This window comes from Neophocaena asiaeorientalis, unplaced genomic scaffold, assembly GCF_003031525.2.
Source record: "Neophocaena asiaeorientalis asiaeorientalis breed wild unplaced genomic scaffold, Neophocaena_asiaeorientalis_V1.1 scaffold142, whole genome shotgun sequence".
NCBI classification, from domain to species: Eukaryota; Metazoa; Chordata; class Mammalia; order Artiodactyla; family Phocoenidae; genus Neophocaena; species Neophocaena asiaeorientalis.
In genome coordinates, this window is record NW_020174563.1 from 3,274,302 (window position 1) to 3,288,225 (window position 13,924).

Below are 13,924 nucleotides of genomic sequence, written 5' to 3' on the forward strand. Positions count from 1 at the left end.
CCTATTTTTTTCTCTGAGTGGTATGTGGCAGCTTTTATCAGTTCCTAGTATATCGTTCTGGTCACAAACAAACCTCCTCTGTCCACTTTATAAGCAAGCTGAGTTACAGACTATTCGAGCTGGAATTGGCCTCAGAAGTCATCGAATCCAATCCTGTCATTTCCTAGCAAAGGAGTCAGAGATAGAGAGGGGGAAGTGACCTGACCAGAGTCACACAAGTCAGTAGCAGACCTGGGGCATGAGCACAGCTGCTGCCCCGATTTCAAGGACTTTTCTGCGATTCTGTGCCACTTTTTAAGTTAGCCACAATACAACGAGGTGAGGTCTTTTCTACCTGCGTCACTGGTGTGGTATTTGCAGTCTGATCACAGAGATGTATTGAGGACCTCGGGAAACCCCTCAATAGGCTGGCAGTCTGGAGAGGAAGACAGATATTGAACAAACAATAGCAAATGATTAGGTACATAGTTGCAAGTGTGCAAATACCTCTGTGAAGAAGGATCAGCTGCTATGGGGGTGTTACCTCTGGGGCTGATAGGGGCTGTTTATGTACAGGGTCGAATCTGATTGGTTGGTCCTGTGACTTAGCCGTTGAGTATGTTGAATCTTACCTTTGGTTATCTCCCAAAGGTGGCTTCCATAATGTGTGGGTTGCTTAAACCACTTGATTCTGCTCCTCTTTGTTTCTTCTGCCCGACGAGTCTACCTCCAGGAAGACAGGTACTGCGAAAAGAACTAAGATCTGTACAAACGACCTTACTCTGTCACATAGCTACACATGGAGTAGTAAAGTGGACACTGGAATTATCCGTGAGTCCTGTGTGTTTGTGCTTTTCCCAGGACAGGGCATGTCGGATACTGGAACCCTGGTATCCCAGTAATACAGTTCAAAAATGGCTTACATTTATATTGAAACTAAAGCAATGATTTCAAATTGAACACCAACCTAAATTTTGAATAGTAACTCTCCTCCTCTTCAACCCCAACCAACATTTTAGTATAGAAAATGTATATAGAAACTATAACTTTAGTATATAGAAACTATAATTTCTGCAAATGCAGCCTCTGCAGAGTTAGAAGTCCTACCATGAATTTTTCTGGAAAATAAGCTGTCATGCCTAAATTCCTTGTCATTCCAGAAATATATAAAGAAGCTACAGTTAAAGGAAATTCCTACACACTGGGCTTCACATTGAAGGGTTAAGCACAGAACATTTTTCTAAATCAAGAAGGTTTGAGCTTAGGGTCTGGATTAGCACCTGGAGTTGCTCTCAGCTTGATCCACCCTCCTCTGTGTCTCTTCCCAGCTCGCTTTCCATCCTGGGATTCTTCCCTTCCTCCTTCTTTTCCATCGTGTTCATGTGGTTTCCCTGAACGCTTTCCTCATTTTTCCTTAGTGCCCAAGTTTGTTCACATTTTCTTCTTCCCCAATAACTCCCTCCTGGTTTTCCTGGCTTTCTCTAAGCCCTGCATCTTCATGGGTGGCCCTATTGCCTCTCCTTCCACTTGCTAGTGTTTTCCTCCCCTCTCTTCCCCCTCCCCTAATTGTAAGAACTACAGAAAAGCTGGAACCAGTCAGTAGAAGGGGAAAGAGCGAAGCTGCTTGTCCCGCCGTTTCCTTCCCCTGGCTGGGTAAGTACCTCAGGGAAAGGGCGCTGGGCTTGCCTGGTAGAGGACAATGTGTCCAAAGCAAGTTGGCTTTGAGTCAGCGTTCTCTCTCAGTTGAGAAATTGGGCCAAGTCTGGCCAAAGGCCCATTCAAAGTCCAGTTCTGGAATACGTGTCTATTCTTTCTCTCCATCTACTTTCCCCAGAGAGCCCAGGAGGCCAGACAAGCTGTTCCCACAACGGGACCTCATCAGGGTAGCTTGACATCACTTTTCCTCTCCAGGAAAAGAACTAGAGTTGAACTTTCCTTTAAACAGATCCAATATAGATTTAGAATTAGAGAATAATATCTCTTTTTACAAAAAGTTTTATCATGGAAGTGTTTTCAGTAGAACACGGCTATGTTACACTTAAGACATGATTCAATTTACAAATGCTTCTAAGCTACGTTCAGCAATGTGTTCATTGCATAAAGTAAGACAAACTATAAAAGCGAATCATCATCCAGCCAGGAGAAGACAAACAACCTGGCCTGATCACTTTGCTCTTGTCCTAAACTTCTACCTCATACTGTCTTTGTCTCTTTCTGCTATCTTTTCCTGTTCTTCCCACATGTCTGAGGTGGAACCACAAAATGTTACCAATGCACTGGAATGTAGTAAAATAAGCATTCAATACGTATTATAAAAATCACCTGACTTGAATTATCCATCCAAATGAATATTGTCCCCTAAAGTAGGCACACTTTATCGCTATGATGCTGCTATACTTAAAACCCCATTTTGGAATTTATCTCTTTGAATTGCTTTGGAATTACATCCAGATCCAGTTTATGAGCCAAAATTATAGACTCATAGAGAAAGGCCTTAAAAGTCATCTGGTGCATCCCTTGATTTTATAAACAAAGAAACTGAGCCCGTAGAGTTTGTGCATTTGTTTTTTTCCTCCTACATCAAGAAGATGTTAACTCATTCTTTCTTAGAATAAATCCAAAAATGACTTCACTGCTCATCCATTAGTCATTTCATCAGCAAACTCAAATGTCTTCATTACGCCTGCAGACGTTACAGTATAAGAGTTACCGTCTGTTAAAGACAGACTGTGCCAATACCTGTACCAGTCACTTATCACAACAAAAACATACACCTGGGATATGTAATGTGCAGTTTATGGAGGAGGAACACGAACATTGTGAATCAGAAGTGACTTGCTCAGTAAGAGGCGGCCGTGGTGGAACTTGGATCCAGGTCTCCTAGCCTTCAAAGCTTGTGCGCTTGTCACGATTCTACGGTGCGCTAAGGAAAGCTGAGAAGTCCTTTGTTTTCAGAATGTTAGAAACTGTCAGACATTGTCATTATGAAAACTAAAAAAGCTTACAATTTTACACAAAGCATTTCCCGCAAACCACACACATACTCACATATGCACACGCAGTTCACAAAAGCTTATAAAATGTTAGAGCTAGACAAGAAATTGAAGAGAAACCCTTATGTTTCAAGTAAAAAGAGGAATGGTTAGGGAGTTTGGGATTGACATGTACACACTGCTATATTTAAAATGGATAATCAACAAGGACCCACTGTATAGCACAGGGAACTCTGCTCAATATTATGAAACAACCTAAATGGGAAAAGAATTTGAAAAAGAATGGTTATATATATATGTACAACTGAATCACTTTGCTGTGCACCTGAAACTAACACAACATTCTTAATCAACTCTACTCCCATATAAAATTAAAAGTTAAAAAAAAAAAAATACTGAGGTCTAGAGAGATCTCAGACTTTGTCTGGAGTCCCATCAGTAGCAAGTCCAGGCCCGGAGCTTCCCCCATTGTGCCCCACTGAGGACTCTCAGCCCCGCCCTTGCCCTCGGGGGCAACAACCTGGAGGTGTGGAGACTTCAGGACACCACCTCAACCAGTGTGTGTCATCGGCCCTTTCTGATAAATCATTCTCATGTGGTGGAAAAGTTTCTCCAAGACAACTCTTTTCAATAACACACCTAAATATTGCCTAACGTCTAAAGCTGGTAGTCCGTGTCTAGATCTTCCCATCAACGTGAGTGGTGCACAAGAGAACTCACTCTGAGTACCTATCATTCTGGAAGACTTTTTTTTTTTTAATCGCACAAAAGAAAACAGAGAAGAACACAAAAGGTCCTAAAAATATCACCTTTCTAGCCAGTTTTTATTAATCAGGGCACTGAAGGAGGGAGCAGCTTGCCCAAGTCAAAGCAGTTAGTTAAGGGCTGATCCAAACAAAGCCTGATGATAACTCTTTCCAACTCCCTGCTCACTCCTTTCTGCTCTGCCACTAAGTTGCTTCTCACGCCTCATGCATCTGAGCAGAAAGGGCCTTTACTGCCATGACTGGAATTCCTCTAGGCTGCTGTTAAAAATCAAGTCCACCCTGCAAGAGCAAAAAATTGCTGTCCTGTCAGAGTTCCAGATAAGATTTTGCCTTTTTGGGGTGTGAGCACAGCCAGAGCAGACCTAACATGGCCAAGCAGATGAAAGCCACATTTTAGGGACAGCCTGCATTATTTGCTATCATGACTCACATTGTATAAGAAGAGAATTTTGGTGGTCCAGAGGGACATCAAATTTCATCCACCAAGGTTTGCTATGGAGTTTCTCTTCTGCAAGCTTGAATCAATAATCTTCTGGTTGATATGCTATTTGTTGAAGTCAAGCTCTGTGTGTAGCCTGAGCAAGCCACCATGAGGAACAGTAAAGAAGAGGGTGGACCTCATGTGCCTTCAAGAGGCCTAGAGTGACTTGATTTTGTGTTATCTCCTCTTCCAACGGATAGCCAGCTGTCTGAGGGCTGGGACCATGCCTGAATCAACTGTGTGCCCATCACCTGGTACAGGATGTGTGGATGGGTCACACTAAATATTCGCTGAGTAAGTAGATGGAATTGACCTATGAGATAAGAGATTGAGCAAGTGGAAGAGCAATATGAGGGGCTTCAAGTCTTTCCTCTAAACATAATACTGACAACAAGTGCTATTAGAGGTCAGAAGAATGTGGGCAAAGATGCTTCTTGGAAGCGTAGGAACTAAACTGGGCTCAGAAAGATGGCTCAAGTGTGGTCAGTATTAGAAGAAAAGGTTGCTGTATTTCAGGCAGAGAAAAATAATGAGAGCAAATGAACATACATGGAAATTAATGGAGTGGTAGAGAAAGCTTGAACATCTCCATCTGGCTGTCCTAGACAGTATCCTTCAAATCAATGTGTTCAGAAATGAATGCTTCACATTCCCTTTCAAACCACTCCCTGCCCCCATCGGTAACCCTATAGTCTAAGCCAGAAACCTTGAGTTCATTTCTCTTTCCATCCCAACTAGTCAGTCATTAAGTTGATATGTTTCTGCCTTACAAATCTCAGTTCTATTTCCTTCTCTCCATGTGAACATTCATGGCCTCAGCTCAAACTGTCAATCTGCCATACTTCTCTAACTGGAGTCTGTGCCTCCAGACTGGTCCTGCCCAATCATCTGTATGACAATATGCTTACCAAGACCTTTTCTCCTTCCAAAAATGTTGTAAAAATCACTATACCATAAGAGATAGTGCACCATGGTGTTGGGAGCCAAGAAGTTTTCGCCATTAGAAGATGGCCGACATCCTGCTTCTCTTCCTGCTTAATGAGATAAAAGCCCGCGCCTAAAAACAAAAGCCCGCGCCTAAAACGAAAGCCCGCGCACGCAGCACCAATGATAATTTGCCAAATACTTCCCTTATTCTGGATCCCGCCCCCCTTTCTCTGTACTGTATAAATACAGCTACTGCAGCAATAAAAGTTTGAGGCTTGATCAGGATTTTGTCTTGCCTCCATTCTTTCGCGTCTCCTGCCCCTTCTTCCCTTTTCAACCCCTACAGGTTCCTCCTCGGACTCACAAGGATTTGTCCTGCTGGTCGGGACTCCCGGGGACGCCCGGGGCCGAGCACACCATGGAAATGTATGTGTACCGATATTCTTTATATAAATGTAGATATGTATGAACAGGCACACCTCATTTTGTTGCATTTCACCTTATTGCACTTCACAGATGCTGTGCTTTTTACAAATTGAAAGTCTGTGGCAACTCAGCATCAAGGAAGTCTATCAGTGCCATTTCTGCAACAGCGTCTGCTCACTTTGTGTCTCTGTGTCACATTTTGGTAATCCTTGCAATATTTCAAACTTTTTCATTGTTACTATATTTGTTATGATGATCTGTGCTCGGCGACCTTTGGTGTTACTGTTGTAATTGTTTAGGCATTTTTTAGCAGTAAAGTATCTTTAACTTAAAGTATGTACATTTTTAGACATAATGCTATTGCACACTTAATAGACAATAGTATAGTATAAACATAACTTTTATATGCACTGGGAAGCAGAAAATTAGTATGACTTGCTTTATTGTGATAGTCACTTTATTGCTGTGGTCTGGAACCAAACCTGCAATATCTCTGAGGTATGCTTGTGTATCTGTGTGTGTGTGCATGTACAAATATGTGTGTGTATGTATATATCAGGGGATCAGGGGAAATAGAAAATAAGAATGAGTAAGACAAAGCCAAATAAAAATTTAGGACACAAATGTATGACTTAAAGTTCTACACGGGAGCTAGTATCTACTCCCGTGGGTACTATACAAAGCACTACTATATGTTAAATGAAGTAGTTTTCTGTATTTGTGTATTTTGCTATAACAAGGGAACTAAGGATAATGTTCACTGAGAGCATTTTGAAAAATAATCAATTGACTCAAATTTTATTTCTTGGTCTTTGGCCGTTTAAATGATGATTTTGAAAGATTAAACTTATACTGTTGGTATCGTGTAGTGTGTGGACCAAAATTGCCTGTAATAAAGTTTTTTTTTAAAAATGCAATATTGATTCATATACTACACAATACCATATAGTATAGACTGGTTCATACACTAGAATGTTGGCTCTAATCTCCTAGTTGCCGATAAAAAGAAGAGAATACATTGAGTGATCTGATTTGCATTGTCAATAAGTTTCCTTAAAACTCATGCTCTCTGTTAAAGAGAAGCAAAACATTTTTTTAGCAATAAGCTATGAGAAGAATGTTTCTCTTGAGACCTCTTAAGGGAGACATTGCCTGATGTAGCGGACAAGACCTCAATAACATCCTTAGAGCAAACATGACAGTAAATTTCATATTAAAAATACTATCTCTTTTACAAGCTGAGAACATAACACCAAAATACAATTTAAGATACAATTTTACAGTGGATTTAAACAATTCAGACCAACTCTGTTGCTCCAAGATGGACTTTCTTGACCCAGGGCCAGGGGAGGAGTGGGGGGTCCAGATTATTTGGAGGATTGTAGGAATGGCAAATGCTTTAGGAAACACTTTATAAATATTAGTTTGTACAATTGACTTCCTGTTAAAATTGGGGCTTATGCTAAAAGAAAAGGAAAAAAAATTACTATATTCCACATAACCTAAGCTATTTTAAAATATTCACAGAAAAAAAAGACTAGGAAAAGATACACCAATATGTCAACAGTGGGACTCTAGGTTGCCAGTGTATATATAACTTTTTTCCTCATTGTTATTTATAGTTTTCTGTACATTTTAACAGGCTTACTTTGGCTTCTGTGTTGAGAATAGAATGGAGGTTGGGAGGGGAGGAGACCAGAAGGGCGACCAGTCAGGAAACTTCTTATTGGCTCCATTTTCAGAAACAAGGGAAATGGATATGAAATAAATTTAAAAACAGCAACAACAAAATACCATATACTTGTAATCTCAGCAATTTTAAAATATGGGTAGAAAAATGACTGGAAGAATGTGTTCCCAAAAGTTGTTAATGTTTTCCTCTGCAAAGAAGAGGTTATGTGTAATTTTTTTCCTATTATTGATTATGCTTTGGCACACTTTCCAAAGTTTCTACAATGTATATGTGTTAGTTTCATCATTCAAAAGAGTGAGAAAATCAATTTCCTCAGGAGACAATTCTGGGACTATTCTAACATAATAAGGGAGAATGATGCATCTAAAACGTACCATGTTACTCCTGAGGAGAAAAAAAAAATCCATTTGGTGACTTCCCATTGCCTTTGGAATAAAAGACAGCTTCCCTAGCGTTCTTGACCCTTGTCTGTTCTCCAACTCCTCACCTCTCGCTTTGGCCACACCAGACTCCCCGTGGCTCTTCAGGGCTTTCAGCCTTTACTCATGCTCTGTTCTTTTCGTAGAGCACCCTCCTCTGCCTTTCTCCCTCCTCCTCTGGAAGCCAATCCTCCTCATGGAGCCAGTCCGTCATGACTCAGCTTCCAAGAGAACATCCCTTGCAAGAGAACGCTTGGTCCCCACAGGTTAGTTTCTATGCAGAGCACTTGTGTAGCCCCTGCCACGTTGAATTTAAATTCTGTCTACCTGTCTGTCTCCCCACAAGTGAACCATTTGTGTCATTCATCTTTGCTTATACTGGCAAGAGCATCGTTGGCTGTCACAGAGGTTTTCTGTAACCTTTCTCACACAGTAGATTCTAAGAGGATCAAACGATTCTTCCAGGTTCTTCCCAAGACAGCCTTTGTATCCTGTGAAAAGACAATGTCTGACTGATGATCAAAATCTTTTGTGATGAGGATGTGGTGGATCCTATGAGAGGTCTTTTCCTGATTCTACCACTGTCCTCCCATGTCCTTAGATACTGTATGTGAGCTCATAAAATCCCGAAGCTCGTCCAACTCCTGCATTTGATTGAGAGACACTTAATGTCCAGAGGATTGGTTTGCCCTGGGCCCAGAGCTTGGGGGAGGGAGGGGCGGGGATGGGGTGGTGTCTTTTGTGTCCTTCAAGCCCAGTGCATCAGGGCCAGGCAGTCAGTTCTGTATGACATTACATACAATCAAGTTTTTATTTGTTCTGAATACAGCTTTCAAATATTAGCTTTCCTCTTAGCATCAAGTCTCTTTGTCATCACTGAAGGACCAATTTCCAATTTTATCCAAGGTTTCCTCTGGTGGCAAAGCAAAGGAACACTCTGCTTTGTGTTCGCCAGATCCCATCCCCCCATCTTCCTGGGCCCACAGCTAGACTTCATCACCCAGGCTTCCTTGCAGTTAGGTGTAGACATGTGACTGAGTTCTGGCCAATGACATGGGAGTGGGCATGAAGAACATCACTTCCAAGCCTGGCCCATACAAACCTCCCATGGATGTCCCATCATTCTCTCTTCCTCCATCTTCCAGTGGGATGCCAACACCCAGGATAACTTGAGAAGTTACATGTTAAATACAGCAGAGCTTCCCTCAGCCCACGTACCTAAATGATAGCCAATTAGACTGTGTCCAGACAAGAAATAAACTCTTGTGTTAAGCCTCAGAAATTCTGATTCGTTAACAGCACTTAGAGCTACTTTAACTTTTATACTAAGACACATTTTCCATGCCCTGAGTGATGAAAAGCACATAGCATGCAGTGTTTAACTTGACCTCTTTTTTTTTTTTTTTTTGATAAGTAGAACATTATCTTTATTGGGAAGGAATTTTTTTTTAATTGGAGTATAGTTCCTTTACAATGTTGTGTTAGTTTCTGCTGTACAGCAAAGTGAATCAGCCACACGTATACATATATCCCCTATTCCTTGGATCTCCTCCCCATTTAGGTCACCACAGAGCATTGAGTAGAGTTCCCTGTGCTGTACAATCTGTTCTCGTTAGTTATCTGTTTTATACGTAGTATTGTATATATGTTAATCCCAATCTCCCAATCCATCCCACCTCCCCTTCCCCCCTGGTATCCATACGTTTGTTCTCTATAAACGTAACTTGACCTCTTTATGAAGCGATTACCTTGGACAGTCACAGTTCCTCCAGGAGAGAGAATGGTAAATCTTCCTCAATGAAACATTTAGTGTATGAATCTATAAGGAAAATTCATTGTTACTTGCTAGGTGTATGCCCACTCTTGGCTGCAAAGATGTTTTTCTTCATTCTAGAACTGGAGTTGGCAACATTAAAAAAAATTCAGATAGTAAATACTTTTTACTTTGTGGGCCACATATAGTCTCTGTCACCTGTTCTTCTTTGTTTGATTTTTTTTTTTAATTTTCTTTATTTTTCTTTCTTTATTTATTTTTGGCTGCATCGGTTCTTAGTTGCAGGATGCGGGATCTTTTGTTGTGGCATGTGGGCTCCAGAGTGCGTGGGCTCTGTAGTTTGCGGCATGCGGGCTCTCTCTCATTGAGGCGCGTGAGCTCAGTAGTTGTGATGCCCGGGCTTAGTTGCCGCACAGCACGTGGGATCTTAGTTCTCTGACCAGGGATCGAACCCACATCCCCTGCATTGGAACGTGGATTCTTTACCACTGGACCGCCAGAGAAGTCCCTGTTTGATTTTTTCACTAACAATTCTTTACAAAGATACATTTCTTTTCAAATTTGCAGTATGTTCATAATGTTTATAATAAAATATTGGAAAAAAAAAAAGATAACAACGATTCCTATGTAAGCCTTACAAAAATAGGCTGCAAGCCAGATTTCGCCCAGAGGTCATGGTCTGCCAGCTCCTCACCAGGCTTGAATGAGACCAGTGGGTCTCAGCCAGGGATGATCTGAACCACGACAGGACATGTGGTAATATCTGAAGATACTTTTGATTGTCATGATTGGAAGGGGTACAGCTGGCATCCAGTGAGTAGAGGCCAGGGATGGTGCTAAACATCTTATAATGCATAGGACAACTCCTGCCACAGAGAATATTCTGGTCCAAAATGTCAATAGTGCATAGGTTGAAAACCCTGGAGTAGAGGAATGAGTTCCCTCCTTTGTCAATAATGGGAAAGACTCTAGGGGCCTGCCACAGGGATCTGCAGAATCCCCTGGACCTGACCCAGCCCAGGGAAGCCCTGTCTGGAACAACACTGATCTTTGGTCAGACAGCAGGAAACCCAGGAATTGGTACCATCTGAGGACGGAATGGGCTCTGGGTTCCAGAAAGGTGGAATCCCCTGAAGGAGAGATACAAGTGAAGGTCACCATGGTATCATCAAATTATCTGCAATAGAGAAGAGACCTGTTCCTGGAATAAAAGCATCACTAGCCCAAATCATGGAGACTTGGTTGGAGGTGGTGACCAGGTTCTGCCCTGCCCTGGACTTTTTCCTCCTCTATTTTTTTTTTTTCAAGCTTTACTGAAATATAATAGAGGAAGGATAAATGATAAAGTTGCCTTTTACTTTTCTCTTTGTAAGAATGGAACTGAATGTTTAATGAGCTACTATTTTATGCTAGACACTCACCTTCAGGGATGGGACTTTCAACCTGAGTATCTGAGCTTTCCACTTCACTCAGTGCCTTACACTCCATGGGGAGTCCATCTTTTTCCTCCATAAGAAGAATCCTGATATTGAAAAAATCACTGAGCTTTGGTGATTAAGTTTTAGAACAGGCATTCAAAGATCTCTCAAATTCAATCACCAAAACTCCAAGGGAGCTTGGTTGGAAGTTCTCTTCCGGACTGCTAAACCTTTCAGCTTTTGGTAGAGATAAGTGTGGAATACTTCAAAGGAGCCATTCATTCATCTCCTAGAGATGAATTAAGTACCTATCAGTGCCAAGCAGGTTGGTATAGGGAATGCAGAAATTCAAACGAAAAAAACAAACGAAAGAATGCTCTGGTTCGGAAGGATAACAAATGAATCAACAATTACAAGTCAGGGTGATGGGTGTAGGTAGCCATGACTTCAGCGTGCTACTGGAACCATAGACCAGGCTGAGGGGCGAGACGTGGGAGGAGGGGCTTGGGATTTTCCCAGAAGAAATGAAAGCTGAGCTGGACCCTTTGTTTTTCTCCCCTCTTCTTCTTTATTGATTTATTTATTTATCCTAGACTTCTCAATATGGATTCCTTCCTCAATCAATTTTGTACTTAACTGTAACTTCCCTCAAAGGAGTTCCTTATTAAAAGAAAGGAAGAGGGGAAGGGAGGAAGGGAGGGGGAAGGGAGGAAGGGAGGGAGGGAACCCATGGCAGACTCTTGTCAGGTCTCTGCCTGTGTATGCTGGGCTCCCGCCCTTCCCTTGCACACTGGCAGCACTGCACGCACCGGCACCTCTCTGCCTCAGAGCCTTTTCTGGCTAAAGGAGTCTGCTGAGTCTGCATGCGGAGCAAGGCTGGAAGTGCCTGGTAGCTGAGAGCCCCTGGAACAACCTCAGCCAATGGCAAAACGGAGTTGGTGGATCAGTATCCCAGCTGCTAGATAGCCCCAGAAAACTAGAGCTCTGGATGCATCCTACACTGTTCCTCGGTGCCCACAGCAGTAACTGCCCTTCAGCACACCCACCCTGTCTTGGTTTCCCTCCCCACTCCCCTGCTGGTGCTCCCAAGACCACCTCCCAGATCACCTTCTCCCACTCAAATGCCAGTCTCGGGTTGGCTTCCAGCTGAAGACAAAGCATGTGCCAAGTAACACATAATTGCCTCATTCCTGGGGTTCAACCAGGGCGGGGGGACACCCTTGGTAAGAGGGTTCCTGCGTCTACATAAAAGTTATTTTTGCTCTTCAAGAAAACTCATGCAGTTGCAAATGCCCTGATGAGTTAGGGGACTACCCTGAAACACAAGGTCACAGACAGGCTCTCTGAATCGTGTAAACTAAACTAACATTTTGTGGGTCTTATTCCTTTCACCATATTAAATGTCCCATTAAAAAAGAATTTTCTAATTGAAAATGCCGCATTGAAAATGAGGCTCTGTAGTGAATCACTCTTTAAATTTTTTTCACGATTAAGTTAATTTGTTGTAAAGGTGTGCTTTTTTGCGAGAATTTTTAGTAAAGTCTCATAACTCGTAAATCTAATGTGTTTAATATAAGCCATTTGTTTAACAAGAGAAAAAAGACTGTATTTGATAGTCTGTAAATAAACTGCCCTAAAAATCCAAAAAACAAACAAACAAACAAGCAAAAAAAAAAAAAAAAGCAAGGTCACAGGGCTTCCCTGGTGGCACAGTGGTTAAGAGTCCACCTGCCAATGCAGGGGACATGGATTCAAGCCCTGGTCAGGGAAGATCCCACATGCTGCGGAGCAATTAAGCCCATGCGCCACAACTACTGAGCCTGCGCTCTAGAGTCTGCAAGCCACAACTACTGAAGCCCTCGCGCCTAGAGCACGTGCTCCGCAACAAGAGAAGCCACCGCAGTGAGAAGCCTGCACACCCCAACGAAGCGTAGCCCCCACTCGCTGTAACTGGAGAAAGCCCACACCCAGCAATGAAGACCCAACGCAGCCAAAAATAAATAGAAAATAAAAAATAAAATAAAAAACAAAAAAAACGAGGTCACAGACAGGGAAGTTCTTCTGGGGACAGTGGTGCTGGTGTGAGGGTCCAGGTAGCCGGTTGCCACTGCTCTACTGACTTTCACAGCTGGGGGCAGACTCAGAAGCTGTCCTCGAGACATGATTGACGTGATGAGGTGCCCCGGTTGGTCCTTCCTAATCCAGCATCATGGCACATAATTCAGACATGACCAGCAATGATGGGTCAAATCTACAAGTTCTGATGTCCCCACTGCAGACCAAAAACCATTTATAGATAGTTCTGGAATCCATGATATATTTGTGAGTGTGTACGTACATAATGTGTGTATCTGTGTCTGGTGGGAGGCGTCTTTATGTATCTAACAACGTTTTAATTAAGCTGATATTCAAATTAGCTTATGTTCTCAGAGGCTCCAGGAGATACAGCTTATGGAGTAGCAGATGATGGGCAAAAGACAGTCCACAACTAAAACGTCACATGGGATAAATGCCAAAGCAGAGGTCCCACCCTGGGAGAGTTATGAATTGACTGCACCCCTTCTCATCTCCACCCCCTCAATCATTGCTGATGGGCAGAGGGAAACCATTTTCTGCCATCTGGTTTTTGCAAAAGTCAGGCAGTAAGCTCCCTGGGACAGGGATCTTATCTTGTGTAGTTCAAGAATGAGCACACGGCTGTGTACACTCAACAAGCCCTATTAGTACTGAATGCAATCATAAAAATAGCCCAAACGTGGATATTTGATAACGCCCCTGCGGTCAGCCTTAGTCATCGCGTCTGAAGGGCACGGGGCTCCCCAGGCCAGTGCCTTGTGTCTTACAGAAAAGCACCTTGGCTGATAAGGCAGCGGACTATTGTGAAAACCACACAGTAGTTCCCAGGATCCTGGAAAAACAGCAGTTCAATCACAACTTTTTTTTTTCTTGGTGTTTGACTTTGGCACTGAGTTCTTTTCAATGAGAACTATGCCAAACATCTTGTCCGAACCCTTCTACTCAGCAAGTATGCGAACAAGCTCTCTGTA